Here is a 12,888-nt window from a genome sequence, read left to right as displayed (position 1 = left end):
ACCGAGGACCGGGGTTAAATCCCGGGCCCAGATCACTGTCCGTATGGAGTTTGCACAATTCTCCCCATGTATGCATGGGTTTCACCCCCACAACCCAAAGATGTGGATTGGCCACGATAAATTGCCCCTTAATTTGAAAATAAAAATTGGCTATTCTAAATTTTAAAAAAATGAGGGAGGTGGAACTGAATGTACTGATAGTATGAGGGAATGGTTCCAGTGAAAGGGGGAAGTGGGAATGCAGTAGGATGAGAAAGTCGGGACGTGTGTCTGTCTGGCATGTGTAGTTCTCACAGGAAGGGTCATTGAGGGGGAACACAAAAGGTGGTATGGATAACAGGAGTGGGCAGGGTCAGTAAGGGCATGGTAACGGGTGTGGACTTGAAGGCAAGAGACGGCCATGCGGAGGTTGATGGTTGCAGGATCCTGGGTGACCTGGTTAGGGGGGTCAACGGTCATTGAGGAGAAAGTAAAGGTCACACTGGGTGGGTTAATGTTGGGAGGGGAAGTTGATGTTGATGGGTTAAGAGTTGATGATGCGAGTTTGGTAGGAGACACGCACCACCTCCGGAGGGTTCACATTACGATAAGATGGCAGCAAAGTTTTGAGGTGCCATTTATTCTGAGCCATTTGCCATTGGCTGCACTCTGAGTTAGGGATGAAGGGAAGGAGGGGGGTGGATACCTACAAGGGGCAAACTGGTGAATGGCGGCCAATCTGTGACTGCAAACCTCCATCTTATTGGGGGAATGGTCATGCCTGACAAGGGCTCAGGTAGTTAGTCTTTCCATTGTGACACGGCAAAGGTCCTTCTATAGAATCTTGAGGCCAGTGGGAAGCAGGCGGAATATAGTGAGAGGGAGGCTTCTTGCACATGGCTGGCATCAAAGAGCGATGTCTCCACCCACATCCATGGATTAAAGGGAGGATTCCCACCTTGGCCCCCAGGGTGCACGTCACCTTGAAGGAGTGGAGTGCGGATGGCCATTACAGCAACTAGCAACAAGAATGAACCCAGGAGACTTCATAGCAGTGCAAGTGACCATATATCTACAATTGGCAACACTATATACACTGATTGTACATCCCTGCCACCAATTTGCATTCAGAACATCTTAATTTTTTCTTGCTCCATGACTTTGCCTGGATGCATTCCCAATAACTGCAGCACAGCTGGAGGCAGCCAGCTGACTGCTGTGCTCTGTTGTCTCAGATGAGTTTGGTGGATGTTCTCTGGAGGACTGAGGTCTGGAGGGCCCCCAGCCTGCGATAGGCTCCCTGCTATGGGGCAGGCGTGTCCTCTTCGGCCTTACCAGCTGGAGTTGGTGGGGCCACTCGCAGAGGGGATTTGGAGCAACATGACATTATTGTACTGGCCTGGCTGGATTTCCCCGGGGTTTCTGACTGACATCGATTCTACCTTTGGGTCCCACGAGCCCCTCTGTGACTCTTGGAGGAAGGTCGAGGAGCCCGTCCCTTCTCGCCACTGCGACAGCGCACCCATGGTTGGACTGGTGATGTACACATCAGAGCACAAAGCTGGCAGAAACGGCTGGAGCTGGGACTCCAAGGTGGCCGCCGTCCTCCCTACGGGGACTTCAATGCACTTGCGTGCCGGAGCCACATCAGAGAGCACACAGGTGGACTCCCTCTCTCGTGCCATGCTGTTGACAGCGTCTAGCACGTCTACCTGATGTTCCCCATGTATCCTGGGGGCCGATTGCAGAGGCTTGTCAACTGACTCAGACTTTGCAAGGGCTTGGTCTCCAACAGTCCTTCGAGTACCAGAAACCTCGGCTGTCACTGCCTCCGCCTGCTGTGGACATGTGTCAGTGAACTCTGACCCACTAATGTGTGTTTCTGCATTGGTGGAGGGTGCAGGTAAAGAGTCAAGAGTTCTGCTCTTTTCCCAAACACCTTTATTTTCCTTGAACACCGTCCATACAAGACTCTGTGACCATCACAAGTGCCTCCTGCAACCCATTTAAGTACCAGCATCAATTATTGGATACTTAACATCAATTTGACATGTAATTGGAATGTCTCTTAACCCATTCCTAACACAGGTGAATCCTGTGATGGCTCTACATGTGAAAAATCCCCTTCTCCCCGGGGAAGCCTCGGGCCTTCTTCTGTGGAGGCCGCTGGCCCCTCCCCACCCCTCCCTGCTGGCACCTGGAATGGAGAAAAGAGGGAATGAGTGGCTGCTTAGGCTGCCTCAACATGGTACACATCGCCCAAGTTCATTTTCAAACCTCTCTGTATAATGGATGCTTCCTCACTTGGTTCCTGGGTGAGACCGATCTCGCCCTCAGCCCGGGCGCGGTCTGCACCCTCTCCTGCCAGGTCTGCAGCTCAAATTGGACGAGTTTCCTCAGCTCCAGCATTCAACCACCCATCGTCTCTCTCTCTCTCTCTCTCTCTCTCCCTCCAGTTGTGAGCCACCTTTCCTACAGACAGACAGATGGATTGAGTGTGAGCAAGTTGGATGAAAGAGCAGGTCAGCGGCTGCTAATTCTGTGGTGAGTAACTCACCTCCTGACTCCCCACAGCCTGTCCACCACCTACAGGGCAGAAGTCAGGAGTGTGATGGAATACTCTCCACTGAAAATAATAATAATCTTTATTATTGTCACAAGTAGGGTTACATTAACACTGCAATTAGGTTACTATGAAAACCTGGATGAGTGCAGCTCCAACAACATTCAAGAAGCTCAACGCCAATGGCGGCGCAGTGGTTAGCATGTTGCCTCACGGCACTGACGTCCCAGGTTCGAACCCGGCCCCAGATCACTGTCTGTATGAAGTTTGCACATTCTCCCCGTGTTTGCGTGGGTTTCACCCCCACAACCCAAAGATGTGCAGGGTAGATGGATTGGCACATGCTAAATTGCCCTATAATTGGAAAATAATAATAATTGGGTACTCTAAATTTAGTTGTTAAAAAAGCTCAACACCATCCAGGACAAAGCAGCCCACTTGATTTGCACCCCATCAACCACATTCAACAATGCACCATCTACGAGATGCCCTGCAGCAACTCACCAAGGCTCCTTTGACAGCACCTTCCAAATCCGTGCCCCTTTAGACCTAGAAGGACAAAGGCAGCAGGCGCATGGGAACCCACGAACTATAAGTGCACCTCCAAACCACACCCCATCCTAACTTGGAAATGCATCACTGTCACTGGGTCAAAATCCTGGGACGCGATTCTCTGCTGCCCACGACGGTTCGGAGAATAGCGGGAGGGCGTCCCCGACATTTTTCCCACCCTCCCGCTATTCTCCCCCCCCCCCCCCCCCCCCCCCCCACAGCCGCCCCACGACACGAATCGCTGCTCGCCGTTTTTTACGGCGAACAGCGATTCTCCCCAGGCCGATGGGCTGAGTTCCCAGGCCTTTACGGCCGTTTTTACGGCAGCAAACACACCTGCTTGCTGCCGTCGTAAAAACGGCCGCAACATGCCCGTTCTAGGCATCCAGGGCCCCGATTGGCACGGCAGTACCACGGCCGTGCCAAGGGGGCATGGGCCCGCGATCGGTGCCCACCGTAACGGACGCACTCTTTCTCCCTCTGCCGCCCCGCAGGATCAGTCCGCGGGGCGCCCGAGGGAGATGACGGCCCCGCACGTGCGTGGGTTAGAGCCGTCCAATCCGCGCATGCGCGGCTGACGTCATTGTGCGCGTCAGCCAGCGTGACGCGTGGCGCGCGGACTTAGCGGCGGTCGCTAAGGCCGCGATGCCGTGGTTCACGGGGCCCCGCTGCTAGCCCCGCCCGGGGGGGAGAATCGGGTCCCGGGAGGGGGCGCGGAGGCTGCCGTGAAATACAGCCAGTTTCACGGCAGCCTTTACGACTCTCCGCATTTGCGGAGAATCGCGCCCCTGGAATTCCCCCTCTAACAGCACCAAGTGAGCACCCACACCACATGACTGCAGCGGTTCCAGAACACAGTGATATGCCATCAATCAAGACGGGGAACGCAGAGTGAATTAACAACCTACAACAGAACTGGCAGTGTGCCCCAGAATGAGGCAGTGTGAAAGGTCGGCAGCTTATATACCCAGGCCCTAGGGGGAGGAGCCACGGGCAGAGCCAAAACCGTACAGCATGTAATAAATATAGTGGCAGTACTGTACAACACGTAATACTGTGGCAGCACAATACAACACAGTGGTTTGACCATACACAGTTCATCACCAACTTCTCGGCGGCAATGAGTGGTGGGCATCAAAAATGTTAGCCTCGCCAGCGACACCCACCTCCCAAAACAGAATGACAAAAAAGATCAGTGTTGGTGTGAGTTGTGGTGATGTGCATCACTGTAAATACACAAGGGGTTAATGTAAATACATGTAGACTAGCTAGACACTAGAGGGAGCACTGGAGACATCACACACACACACACTCAACCAATAGATCAGTTAGATAGGACATGACCAGTGGGCATTCACGATACACACAGGGGTGACACAACCACAGGAGGGCATTACACCAACTCATATATAAAGGGCACAGCACACGTGATCTGCCTCTTTCCAGTGGAGACAGTCAGTGAGTACAGACACAGGGTTGATTTGATATCACTCCCACCACGTGGATTGTAGCAGTCTGGTTAGTCAGTCTGAGTAGCTATAGTAGGATTAAGAGTAGTTTCGAACCCGAGTTATAGAAGTGTATATAGTTTAATAAACGTGTTGAAGTTATCTCCACGTCTGAGCCTTCCTTTGTTAAGTGCAGCACAAGGAAGCAGGTTGTGCTACACCTAGAGCACAACAAGACATGAGTAGGGGCAATGACGGTAAGGGAGTGACTTCTTGTTGAGCTCAATAGTAACTATATAATAAAAACTAGGAAGCAAGTCTTGATTTCTCCGATTCCAAGTTTATTGTGTTCAGCAATCACTTCTCCAACACAAACCTGTATCCCCTTTTATATTTTGGTGCAGCCTATTAAACAATCAGCACGGTCTATTAAACAATTAAAACCAGGGAGCATTAACTCTTTCCGAACATTCCTGCCCGCCCTAGAATGAGATTCAATGTGGTCCTCATGTTTGCATAATTAATGCGAGGAACAGCTCAAGATTGCCCGTGTTCACCCTCCCCGCTCTCCAGCAGAAGATCCTCCAACGTCTGCACCCGCCCCTGGACGTGTTTTCGGGATGGAAAATTCGGCCCAGTACTTGAGGGGGTCTAGAATGAGTAAAGAATAAATAGAAGAGGGGATAGTACGGTGGCACAGTGGTTAGCACTGCCGCCTCACGGCGCCGAGGTCCCAGGTTCGATCCCGGTTCCGTGTGGAGTTTGCACATTCTCCCCGTGTCTGCGTGGGTTTCACCCCCACAACCTAAAGATGTGCTGGCTAGGTGGATTCGCCATGCTAAATTGTCCCTTAATTGGAAAAAATGAATTCGGTACTCTAAATTTATTTCTTAAAAAAAAGAATAAATAGAAGAGATTTGGAACAGCAATCAGGAGAACCTTGTCCATACAAAGGCTTGTGGATCTATTACACACCCAGAGTTAGTGATTGGAACAGAGGCCATGTCAACAACGAAGAATAAATTAGTAAATTTTTGATGGAAACAGAGATAAAAGCACATGGGAGTCGGCACATGGGATTAGGACTGATGCTTTTCTGGCGGGTAGACATCTGAAATTAAGTATGTGTAACAATTCCTTCAATTAATAAAAAAAGATTCAGTCTCTGGTGGACTCCAAAATACATCATCTTTGACCCCCTCTTGGCCCCCCACAAACCCAATTAGATATTTCTCGGTTTACTTGTGCCTTAATTCTGAAATCTTGCAAATCAAACTGCTTTATTTCCACAATCGTTGACACGATCGTTTAATAACTGCTGCTGTTCCAGAGAGCCTCATTATTGGTCTCCTCTTTAAGAATTGAACACGGGGCAGCACGGTGGCACAGTGGTTAGCACTGCTGCCTCAGGGCGCCGAGGTCCCTGGTTCGATGCCGGCTCTGGGTCACTATCTGTGTGGAGTTTGCACATTCTCCCCGTGTTTGCGTGGGTTTCGCCCCCACAACCCAAAGATGTGCAGGCTAGGTGGATTGGCCACGCTAAATTGCCCCTTAATTGGAAAAAATGAATTGGGTGCTCTAAATTTAAAAAAAAAAGAATTGAACACCCAGGACGACTGAACCACGGGGGCTTCACCAGAGAAGAGCGAGAGCGAGAGAGAGAAAAAATGGCAGAGAGAAATGAGCATAATGTCTGAAAAAAAAATAAACCCAGCGAAATGCTCAGGCGAAGAGACCCACAAACATTCTCAGCGACCTGACAAGAGTGGATGAGTGGCAAATCTCACAATGAAACCACAGGCCTCAAAGAGTCGTCACCATGGAAACCATCGGCAACGGACCCTGAGCATCCCATCCATGAGCAGTCTGACCAACTCTATTCAACTCTGTCTCCCTCTGTCAATAGGCAGAAAATCATCTCGCCACTGCCAACAAAAAGCTTCATTCATCGCACTTTCTAGAAAATTCCGACTGAATAGAAATGGCCATTTAAAAATAAAACACCATCCTTACTTTAACAACTGGCCCTGAGATGGGTTTAGTTTAGTTTAGTAGAGACCCCAGGAATTCAATTCATTTCATCTTCAGAATATGATACATGTGTAAAAAATATATATATCTACACTTTTCTCTTTCAATCATTCTTTTCCTTTAACTTTTTACCCCACTGATTATTTTCAGTATTGAAAACCCAAAAAGGCAAGGACAGGTTTATTTAAACATATTCAAAACAACAGGAATGATAGCGAATAATAATTCTTAGAAACTTCTCTGTCTTTGGGGCTATTTGAAAACATTTTTTTTTTAAACCAAACTTTCTTGTGAGACCAATATGCCCAGGCATCAAGTCTGGAGGAAACAATGCGCTATCATAGAATATAGAATTTACAGTGCCGAAGGAGGCCATTCGGCCCATCAAGTCTGCACTGGACCCTGGAAAGAGACCCCAATTAAGCCCACCCCATCCCCATAACCCAGTAACCCCACTTAACCTTTTTGGACACTAAGGGCAATTTAGCATGACCAATCCACCTACTGTCCTGTCACTTAGGGTTGGTTTAGCTCAGTGGGCTAATAATGCAGGACAAGGCCAGCAGCGTGGGTTCAATTCCCGTACCGGCTGTGAATTCTGAATTCTCCCTCTGTGTACCTGAACAGGTGGCGGAGTGTGGCGACTAGGGGCTTTTCACAGTAACTTCACTGCAGTGTTAATGTAAGCCGACTTGTGACAATAAAAGATTATTATTATTAAAACCCAACTGATTATCCAAGAGGCCTGTCCTTATCCAGTCTGGGCTTATATATGACTACAGTACCACATCAACATGATTGACTCGCAACAGCCCTCAGAGGTGCCCCAGCAGGATAATCAGGAGTATCAAAACTGCCACAATTGGTTCAAGAGAGAAACCGACTGCCACCGACTCAGGGCAACTAGCAATGGGCAATAAATGTCAGCCTTGCTAGTGGCGCCCACCACCCCGAGAATGGCTGTTTTTTTCTGTTACTTGCATGCCGGTTTTAACTTGTGCCGCTGTTAATTGAGGTGGGCATCCCCCAATGCTCCTCAAGGTGCTGACTGTTGTTCCAGTACCTCCTGTGAATGCCACAAACCCATTGCTCCCTGGCCCAAGTGCCCATCCTTCCAAGGTGAGCAGTGATGCTAAGAGTCGGCAGCCTATTCGACTGTGGAAAGCATCGCAACAAACCTGATCCTGCCTCAGGTCAACATCCACATTTCACCAGTGTCACTGGGCAGTGATCAGGTGTGAGAATGCCAATTTGCTCTTCCACCCCCCCCCCCCCCCCCACCACCCTCAAAACACAAGAAGGCGGAGGACTACTATCACACCCCATCACAAAGAACTAGGCTGACACAGAATTGATAGCACAAAAACCAGTCCATTCGGCCCCACTATTCCAAGTTGGTGTTTATACTCTGTACAAGCCTTCTTCCACACATTTTCATCTCACCCCATCAGCATATCGCTCATCTAAGCTTCTCCTTATACACATCTATACCACTTGCTTAAACCACTCCCTGTGATAGCAGGTCCCATATTCTCACCACTCCGAATTCCTGATGGATTTATTAGTGCCTTTCTTACATTTGTGATTGCTACTTTTAGACTCCATACAAGTGGATTCACCTTCTCTATATCCACCCTATCAAATCACCTCATCATAGAATTCCCACAACACAGAAGGAGACCATTCGGCCCATCGAGTCTGCACCAACCCTCTGAACGAGCACCCTATGTAGGCCCCTGCCCCCACCCTATCCGCATAACCCAGTAACCCCACCCAAACCTTTGGGCACTTAGAAGCAATTTAGCATGGCCAATCCACCTAGCCTGCACACCTTTGGACTGTGGGAGGAAACCAGAGCATCCGGTAGCATTGTGGATAGCACAATGGCTTCACAGCTCCAGGGTCCCAGGTTCGATTCCGGCTTGGTTCACTGTCTGTGCGGAGTCTGCACATCCTCCCCGTGTGTGCGTGGGTTTCCTCCGGGTGCTCCGGTTTCCTCCCACAGTCCAAAGATGTGCAGGTCAGGTGGATCGGCCATGATAAATTGCCCTTAGTGTCCAAAATTGCCCCTTAGTGTTGGGTGGGGTTACTGGGGTTATGGGGATAGGGTGGAGGTGTTGACCTTGGGTGGGGTGCTCTTTCCAAGAGCCGGTGCAGACTCGATGGGCCGATGTCCTCCTTCTGCACTGTAAATTCTATGATAAAGTGCAAACTCCACACAGTCACCCGAGGCTGGAATTGAAGCCGGTTCCTTGGTGCTGTGAGGCAGCAGTGCTAACAGTTGTCCGCCGTGCCGCCCATTTGAAAGACCTCGATCTGATCACTTCTCAGCCTTTTCTTTTCTAGACAGAAGAGTCCCAGCCTGTTCAAACTTTCCGGATAGCTACAACCTCTCAGTTCTGGTATCACCCTTGTCAATGTTTTTCACACTTTCTCCAGTGCCTTATTTTCCTTTTATGTAATGTGGCGACCAGACTGTTGCAAAATATTCCAATCTCCAACCTTTTACTGCTCACCCGGAGGCTATTCAGCCCATAGCACAGATGGATAGTGCCTTGCTGTTCAGTTTGGCTCTGTACCACGCTGAATGGTACATATTCCAGGCAGGCATTGGAAAACACTGAAGGAAAGTCCCACAAAAGTTGCAATTTTGTTTATCCGTGCGAACGTCCTTGTGCACATGAGCGTCCATTGCCCATTTACCCCATATCTTCGCCTAACCACGATCTAAGCAAACCATAAACGGGCTCTTGTAACAATCTAGTTATTCTGCATGTGTGTGTTCAGAAAGAGAGATGCGAGTTAGCAGTTATTCTGCATGTGTGTGTTCAGAAAGAGAGATGCGAGTTAGCAGTTATTCTGCATGTGTGTGTTCAGAAAGAGAGATGCGAGTTAGCAGTCTATGGCCGCACGTTGACAGAGAGATGTTTTATAGAAGGCAGATTAAACAGTGGTTGTTTCTCCCAATCTGTTCTTTGATTGCTCTCAGCTCTTGCTCAGGCCTGTTGTAGTGGCAGCTCCCTGCCCTGCCCAAACAGCACGGAGAGGGAGTGAGAGAGAGTGAACGAGAGGGACAGAGAGAGAGGGAGGGCCAGCAACAGCAGCAACTTCTGCTTCGATATTCCTGTTTGTCACTTGCACAACAACAAGCAGGGACTTTTTAAGCATGCAACTTGTCTCACCCAACACCATCCTAAGCCAGCATTCATTAGAGAAAGAAAGAGTGAGTCCAGTGGTGGTGGTGACACTGTGTAACCACCAGGTGATGGCCTAGTGGTATTGTTGGCTGGACTAGCAATCCAGAGGCCCAGGGTAATATTCTGAGGACCTGGGTTTGAATCCCACCAAGGCACATGGCGGTTAAATAAAAATTCAAAATTAAAAGTCTAGTTTTGTTTTAAAAAAAAATAAATTTAGAGTGACTCATTATTCTTTTTCCAATTAAGGGGCAATTTAGCGTGGCCAATCCACCTACCCTGCACATCTTTGGGTTGTGGGGGTGAAACCCACGCAGACACGGGGAGAATGTGCAAACTCCACACGGACAGTGACCCAGAGCCGGGATCGAACCTGGGACCTCGGCACCATGAGGCAGCGGTGCTAACCACTGTGCCACTGTGCTGCCCTTCAGAATTAAAAGTCTAGTGGGACACTGTGCGGAGTCTACACATTCTCCCCGTGTCTGCGTGGGTTTCCTCCGGGTGCTCCGGTTTCCTCCCACAAGTCCCGAAAGACGTGCTTGTTAGGTGAATTGGACATTCTGAATTCTCTCTCCGTGTACCTGAGCAGGGGTCAGAGTGTGGCGACGAGGGGATTCTCACAGTAACTTCTGAATTTCACTCAATGGCAATTAGGGATGAGCAACAAGTGCTGGCCCAGAGGCACCCACATTTCGCAAACGCACAGTGGGGAAAAAAAAGCCTGAAACTTTGCGTCTGTGTTTTCTGTCTCTCTCTCCGCAGATGCTGCCTGCTGAGCGTTAACATAGTGTGTGGGATTGGAGCCACGGGTAGGCTTGACCAGATTAGGACAGCATGTTCCCTTCCCCAGCAACAATCCATCAGCTCAGGACCCGGGTTCGAATCCCGGCCCCGGGTCACTGTCTGTGTGGGGTTTGCAAATTCTCTCCGTGTCTGCGTGGGTTTCACCCCCACAACCCAAAGATGTGCAGGCTAGGTGGATTGGCCACGCTAAATTGCCCCTTAATTGGAAAAAAATAATTGGGTACTCTAAATTTAAAAAAAAAACAATCCATCAGCTCGCTTGGTCATTTATTGATGCCAGTCCCCGGGAATTTTATTTGAATTCAGTTTCACAATTTGTCATTACGAAATTTGGACTTTCAGCTTTGGCGTTATTTGCCCAGTCCCTTAAACACTGGACTATTGTGCCAGAGAACGTTTGCTGCCTGTCAAGCCTGTAAGCAAAATGAGACTAGGACTCTCAATCAAGTTGGGTCTTGCTGCATAATGAACACTTGTAATTCAATGCCGATTGTTACGCTCATAGGCAGCAGATGTGAGAAATACACGATGCAAAAGATGCTGTGTCAGTGTCAGCTCTATTCACTTACCCTGCAGATCTCTCCCCTACTCTTCCTTGGTTAGTCCCTTAACAGCCCCGTGAGAGGGAAGATGGAGCAATCACCCAAAACACTGGGCTGGATTCTCCGTCCCTGAGACTCAGAGGATCTGTGGCGTTTCAAGACGGGAAAATTGGTGCAAAACTCGCATCGATTCAGCTACCTGTGAGGGGCTAGCACTGGCGCCGTGTGAAACACCCGCGGAACGTGCGGAAAACGGCCGGAGAATCGCTGGGTCCATGCTGCACATGCGCAGGCTGACGAGCTGCAGCCGCGCGTATGCCGACACTCCACACACATCGATCGCGCCGGACAAGATAGCGCCGGCCATGCTGGACCACGTCCCGACCCCACGGCCCACCTCCTGGCCACCCCCCCAAGCCCTGGAAGAAGCGGCCCGTGGGACAGATCTGTCCGCACGCCTATCTCTCTCTCCCCGCAGCCGGCACGCCAAGCCCCCGACCGCTGACAACAGACATGGCCCGCGTCCTCGGGAACTCGGCCCATATGAGGCGGTGCATCGCGGGTGGGCTGACCAAGGACATTGCAACGGGGTTGCGACTGTGCGTGCCGCACGTCCCGATCACGCCACATCGGAGGGGGCTGAGCATCGTGACCCGCAGTCAAACCGCGCCTGTCCCGATTTCAGTGTCAGGAGACATTCTCTGCCCGATCGGCGTTCCCAATTTTGGCGTCGGGCAGCGGAGAATCCCACCCAGTATCTTTGACAACGTAGTACTCCCTTCGTATTTACACTGGGTACATCAGCCTGTACGTTCAACTGCTTAAGGCGGGACATGAACTGACGTGGAGATGAGAACGGTACCCAGGAAGCCTCAGTTGACACCAGTAAGTAAAAGGGTGAATGGATGTTTCCTGCCCTTCAAGAAGATAGGACATCGAGGTTGGACAGGCAGTGATGGGTTCACCTCTGTGGAGGTCCCAGTTACTGGTAAACAACATAGGCTTGCGTCTGCGCTTTCTTATTATCTTCCATCCTCATGAAAACGGCGATATGCTTCCACATCCTGATTGCCTGTGGATTAATGGGCTATTGAGGTTCAGCTTCTGATATTGAAGCTCAGAGTTTTATGGTAAGTGCCTATTCTAAGAAAAGGCGCATAAAAATCCAACTGAAGTCGTTACTTTTAATCCTGTGTCTTTGACCTGATTTATTTGTTTGCTGAAATTGCCAAATGTCTTAAGTGTGTGAACCCAGTTTCTGTCCATTGTACTTCCTGTCTGACACTAACAAGCAGCAAGACATGTCTCCATAATATTTACAAGTAGGACCAAGGGAACTTATTTTGTAACAGGGTGAAGACAACCTATTCCTTCTAATTGGGGTGAGCTGCAGTCACCATTCTCAGCTGTGGCCCAAGATGGAAAGGCTTAACCTCACACAGCAGAAAGCTCCCAATACATGACACAGTGAGCCCAGGTCACCTACATACTGAACAAGTCTCAGTACAAGTTCCGAATCAATTTTGTATGTGTGTCTAATTGTCACAGCTTGCCTTGACGGTCTTTGTGAGCTCATTAAGGACCTCTCAATAGAGCTCTCGGTGGGAGTTCACACGAATGAGTTTTATTCAGAATGCTTGAGTGCTCCTCCCAACGTCAACCTTTGCGCTCTGATCAAAAGGAACCTTGTTGTAACGTTCCCAGATATGTGAACAGGGGCGTGGGTGGCGAGGGGAAAATCTTTTCCTGGACTGTGCAATGCTTGTTCC

Source organism: Scyliorhinus canicula, chromosome 16, assembly GCF_902713615.1.
Source record: "Scyliorhinus canicula chromosome 16, sScyCan1.1, whole genome shotgun sequence".
NCBI lineage: Eukaryota > Metazoa > Chordata > Chondrichthyes > Carcharhiniformes > Scyliorhinidae > Scyliorhinus > Scyliorhinus canicula.
This window is presented reverse-complemented; position numbering follows the sequence as displayed.